This window comes from Babylonia areolata, chromosome 6 (assembly GCF_041734735.1).
Source record: "Babylonia areolata isolate BAREFJ2019XMU chromosome 6, ASM4173473v1, whole genome shotgun sequence".
In the NCBI taxonomy this organism is placed as follows: domain Eukaryota; kingdom Metazoa; phylum Mollusca; class Gastropoda; order Neogastropoda; family Buccinidae; genus Babylonia; species Babylonia areolata.
In genome coordinates this window covers 42894662-42900661 of record NC_134881.1, presented here as the reverse complement: position 1 = coordinate 42900661, position 6000 = coordinate 42894662, and positions in this window count along the sequence as shown.

The window sequence follows — 6000 nt, the reverse complement described above, 5'->3', positions numbered from 1 at the left end:
AGTGCTAAAGATATGTTTATCTTTCATCATACAATTTAAAAACGGCACCTATAAAGAGAAATTTAACTCTGAAAAAAAAAAAAATCTTGAATACTACAAATCTGTTTGGGGAGGAGAGGGGGAAGAAGGCAGGGAAGAAATGCTTTTATGTCCCTTGAGATTTGAATCTAAAATCACAGGGCACAGTGTTGCACTGTTTGACTGTGATCTTTACAGAGACTTGATTATTCTGGTGTCAGTCATTCTGGGCAATATGTGTACCTTGCTTATCTGCCTGCTTTCCACACACACACATGAAGAGGCAGATGTGTGTGTGTGTGTGCGTGCGCGCGCACGCGCACGAGCGAAGATCATATTCCTTTAATTTTCTCTTGCGTTTACTGATTCACGGCTTTATTCCGGTGATACGTTTTGGCGGTAGAGGGGTTGTGTTTTTTTTTCTAACTGTATGACAATATATGGTGGTTGTTTTGTTGTTGTTTTTTTGTTGTTGTTTTTTGTGACTGTATGATTTCGTCTTCAGAATTTTAATGGAAACTGACATACAGATTTGACATGCCATTATCATTTATGTTCCGTTCATTTGACATTTCAGAAGTTTTTTAACATTGTATAATGAATGATGTGTTAAGGAAAACATTTGCTTCACTTATTGCCATAGAACATCTATGAGTTTTGTTTTATGTTTTAGTAACTTATTGAATCGGGTGGAATTGGTATTGACCTCTCTTGATTTATACCATGGGGTAATGCAGTCACAGATTTGTTGTAAATGTAGGCATCCCGTGTCATTAATTTCAGCATTCCTTGTATTTTGTGTTTATTTAAAGTTTAATTCATTTGTTGCATTTTTTCCTCCAGGGCGTGTGCAAAAAATATAGAAAACGAAATGTCTGAAGTTCTGGGGCACAAAACAAAACATATAAGAAAAGTATATATGTATGTGTGTGTGTGTGTGTGTGTTTACTGTATCATAAGCACTATCTACACAATTCACAACTTTGGGGGGGGGGGGGGACACAGACAAAAAGACATTGGTGCCTGTTACATGCTCTGAACTAGTCATAAATGTAATTTATAATTATTGACTGTGGTGACTGGAAATTGCAATTTTTTTTACATTATGGTAAGTGGGTATAAACTTATTTTGTGTGTGCAGCTTTTGTTGGTTTTGGTTTGCTATGCTGATGCATACTTGTGCGCATATGTATTCCTTTTTCTTTCACAACTAGTGATATGGCTTGCATTCTAGGCATCACTTGGAATTGGGTATGTGTTTAGGGACCACTGTGACACAATGTGTTCTTCTGTATGTGTGCCTGTCTTAACTCACTCAGTACGGCCAGTCCTCTCTTCTCCTCTACACAGACCCCTCGGATGTCCAGTAGGTGTCTCAATGACCCAACCTTTAGCTTCTGTCGTCAGAATTGTGGTATTCTTTGTCAACATTCACCTCTTCAGTGTAAGAGCATTCTGCTTGTATTAATTTGATGGTGATAATTGGGGTGAAACGCTGTTAACGTCGTCTCTTTCGCCGTTCGTATGGAGAGAGTTAAATCTTTCTTCCTCTTCTTTACATACACAGTATCTAAGATGTACATCTTTATTTCTGTATCTCTCTCTCTCTCTCTCTCTCTCTCTCTCTCCATTGATCAGTCATTCGATGTGTGTGTGTGGAGAGAGAGAGAGAGAGAGAGAGAAAGGTTTTACAGTAATTCGTTCATTTTATTACTGTATCTGTCATTCTCTCTCAAACATTTAAGTTAAGTTTGACAGCTTTTGCTCACATATTTTGTTCACAGTTTTCTGTGATTATTCAAAAGGTTCATTCCATTGTAAGATGAAGAGGATGGTCAGTTATTACTCGTGGTCAGTCAAAAAATTCATGCAATATGCTGACCAGGGTTCTTCTATGTGTGTGTGTGTGTGTGCGTTGGCACTTCAGATTTTATATTTGTTGACACTTTGTGTACTTTATGCAGATTGATAATTATTAAGACAATTTTTGTGATACTGTTTAATAGATAGAAGAGCAATAGTGTGTGTAGCTAGCTCTGTAGCATCCGTGTGGTGTTGGTGTTGGTGCTGGTGCTGTGCTGTTGTGAAACCTTGTTGCACGTTGTGTTGGAAACCCTGTTGCTCCTCCTAGGAAACCCTCCTTGCATGAGAAACCATGTTTTTATTTTTCCTTAAATGGGAAACCCTGTTGGTGCTTGTGTGTGAAACCCTGTTGCTCCTTGTGTGGGGAAACCCTGTTGGTGCTTGTGTGGGAAACCCTGTTGCTCCTTGTGTGGGGAAACCCTGTTGCTGCTTGTGTGGGGAAACCCTGTTGCTGCTTGTGTGGGGAAACCCTGTTGCTGCTTGTGTGGGAAACCCTGTTGCTCCTTGTGTGGGGAAACCCTGTTGCTCCTTGTGTGGGGAAACCCTGTTGCTGCTTGTGTGGGGAAACCCTGTTGCTGCTTGTGTGGGGAAACCCTGTTGCTGCTTGTGTGGGAAACCCTGTTGCTGCTTGTGTGGGGAAACCCTGTTGCTGCTTGTGTGGGAAACCCTGTTGCTGCTTGTGTGGGGAAACCCTGTTGCTGCTTGTGTGGGGAAACCCTGTTGCTGCTTGTGTGGGGAAACCCTGTTGCTGCTTGTGTGGGGAAACCCTGTTGCTGCTTGTGTGGGGAAACCCTGTTGCTGCTTGTGTGGGGAAACCCTGTTGCTTGTGTGGGAAATCCTGTTGCTTCGTGGGAGGAAAACCTCTTGCTCCTTATGGAAAACCCTGCTTATTGTGGGAAACGCTGTTGTTCCTTGTGTGGGAAACCCTGTTGCTCCTTGTATGAAACTCTGTTGCACCTTTGGGAAACCCTGTTGTTCCTTGTGGGAAACCTTGTTGCTCCTTGTGGGAAACCCTGTTTGCTCCTTGTGTGGTGTGGAAAACCTAGTTGCTCCTTGTGGGAAACTCTCTTGCTCCTTGTGGGAATCCTGCTTATTGTGGGAAACCCTCTTGCTCTTCCTTGTGTGGGAAACATTGTTTCACCTTGTTGGAAACCATGTTGCCCTTTGTGGGAAACCCTGTTGCACATTGTTGGAAACCTTGTTGCACATTGTGGGAAGCCCTGTTGCACATTGTGGGAAACCTTGTTGCACAGTGTGGGGAACCCTGCTCATTGTAAGAAACCCTGTTGCCAATGTTTCGCTTGATCACATTGGCTGTACGGATTGTTCATATGTCCTTATTTTTTTTCATGGGACTGTTAAAAACAATATTTGTCCTTTTTTTTTCCCTAAGTATATGATTGATTTGTTCATTTCTGTGTTTGTCTTCTACACAAGAATGTTTATTCACTTATCTACATGTACATACAAATATTTTAAAGGTGTGGGCTTTTCCCCTTCTTAAATGAAAACACTAGCTGTTAATTTGTATTACTGTTAATATGCATTTTTTTAACCCTCTTGTATTCGCTCCAGCCACTGAGGAACACTATGAAGAGTTTTAATGCGACACACGTGAATTCAAGAGGGTTGATGTCTTCTTTACTGGCAGTATACATTTTGGAACAGTTTAACAATTTTTTAAGCTTTGCGGACTTTCACTTTGGTTTCCGTGTTTGCTTTAAACGGAGCTGAAAACTTTTGAGTGCTGTCAAATTTTCCAGTTGTGGATTTGTCCCCGACAGAATCTGGGTCCTTTAAGGCAGGTATACACTGACTGCACTTCACGTTGTTTTTGTTGCCCTTTTCAGTCGAAACTTATGTCATCATGGACTGAATGCTGTTCAGTTCTCATCCGGTTTTTTTTGGGGGGGAGGGGGGAGTTGGTTTTTGGGGGGTTTTTTTGGTATGTGTTTTTTTTTGTTTTTGTTTTTTTTTCTCAAGGCCTGACTAAGTGCGTTGGGTTACGCTGCTGGTCAGGCATCTGCTTGGCAGATGTGGTGTAGCGTATATGGATTTGTCCGAACACAGTGACGCCTCCTTTAGCTACTGAAACTGAAACTGAAACAACTGGTATGTGTTTTAAGATGTGCCTTTCTATTATTGGTTTGTTGTTGTTTTTTTTTTTGCCAGTTGAGTAGTGGTATCCATAACTGTTTATCTCAATAGTTTGGTTGCAGTCAGCACTGTAGATGTGGGTAGTATTGTTTTCTAGTGTTTCCTTCTCCAGAGATGAAACTGACCCCATGACTGCTGAGCCTTTCTGAAGTGAGATCTGTGTGGCGTGGGTTTGAAGGGCTTTTTGACTCACTTGTGTAAACAAAATGAGTCTATGTTTTCACCCGGTGTTCGGTTGTCTGTGTGTGTCTGTGTGTCTGTGTCCATGTGTCTGTGTGTCCATGGTAAACTTTAACATTGACATTTTCTCTGCAAATACTTGGCATAAAAATAGGAAAAATTCAGTTCTTTCCAGTCATCTTGTTTAAAACAATATTGCACCTCTGGGATGAGCACAAAAAAATTGAAAAAAGAAGCCTAATTATATGCATACTGCATTTACTGTTTATATTTTTTGTATTCTCTAAACTTGCCACTTTGACCTCTTATTCTGACACACAACAACAAGAGGAGTCATTATCATTTTTTGTTCAAACAGGAACTTCTTTTGCTAAGCATGGAAGTTTTATTTATTTTGCAAACGTTTTGGTGCATATAGTAAAAAAGGGAAATTACTCTGTAATTAATGCTAGGGGACTTAATTTATCACAAGTGAGTCTTGAAGGCCTTGCCTCTCTTGTCTTTCTTTCTTTTGCGTTCGACAGCTACGCAGTCAGGGTCGAAGTCCAAGGGATGCCACAAACTCGGACGTCCGGCGAAGATCGGCTACCATCCCCCAGAGCTTGGTGTTGAGGTCAGCACCCCCAGGCCAGGACTGCTGCCGCATCTTCTCATACAGGAGGCAGTCTTGGAGAATATAGGATGGGGTTTGGTCAGCCTGGCCGCAATCACATAGGGATGTGGCTGCCACTCCAATCCTCTTCAGGTGTGCTCGGAGGCCGCAGTGTCCTTTGCGAAGGTGGTAGATGGTAGTCTGGTGTCTCCTCTCCAGTGTCCTGATGGGATCCTGGTGTGCCTGGTAGCCTTCGTTCAGGGTGACCCAGCCTCTTTGGAATCTGCTGCGGAGGAGTTTTTGCTTCCTCATATGTGGCAGGAACGGCTGGCTGTGTGACCTGGCTTCCTTCTTTAGCAAGGTAGTGTGAAGGGCAATCACTGTCTTTGGTGCACCTGCTGGTGTTGCCATTGATTTTGCCACACTGAAGCAAATGCATTCCCCAAGAGGAGGAAGTCCAGATACAGAGCGGTGACTGACATCCTGACCTGTAAGCTCAGTGTTATCTCAACGAGGTGACCGCCCTTCACTGACATCCTGACCTGTAAGCTCGGTGTTATCTCAACGAGGTGACCGCCCTTCACTGACATCCTGACCTGTAAGCTCGGTGTTATCTCAGCAAGGTGACAGCCCTTCACTGACATCCTGACCTGTAAGCTCGGTGTTATCTCAGCGAGGTGACAGCCCTTCACTGACATCCTGACCTGTAAGCTCTGTGTTATCTCAGCGAGGTGACAGCCCTTCACTGACATCCTGACCTGTAAGCTCGGTGTTATCTCAGCGAGGTGACAGCCCTTCACTGACATCCTGACCTGTATGCTCGGTGTTATTTCAACGAGGTGACAGCCCTTCACTGCCATCCTGACCTGTAAGCTCGGTGTTACCTCAGCGAGGTGACAGCCCTTCACTTACATCCTAACCTGTAAGCTCAGTGTTATCTCAGCGAGGTGACAGCCCTTCACTGACATCCTAACCTGTAAGCTCAGTGTTATCTCAGCGAGGTGACAGCCCTTCACTGACAACCTGACCTGTAAGCTCGGTGTTATCTCAATGAGGTGACAGCCCTTCACTGACATCCTGATCTGTAAGCTCGGTGTTATCGCAAAGAGGTGACAGCCCTTCACTGACATCCTGATCTGTAAGCTCAGTGTTATCTCAACGAGGTGACAGCCCTTCACTGACGAGTATAC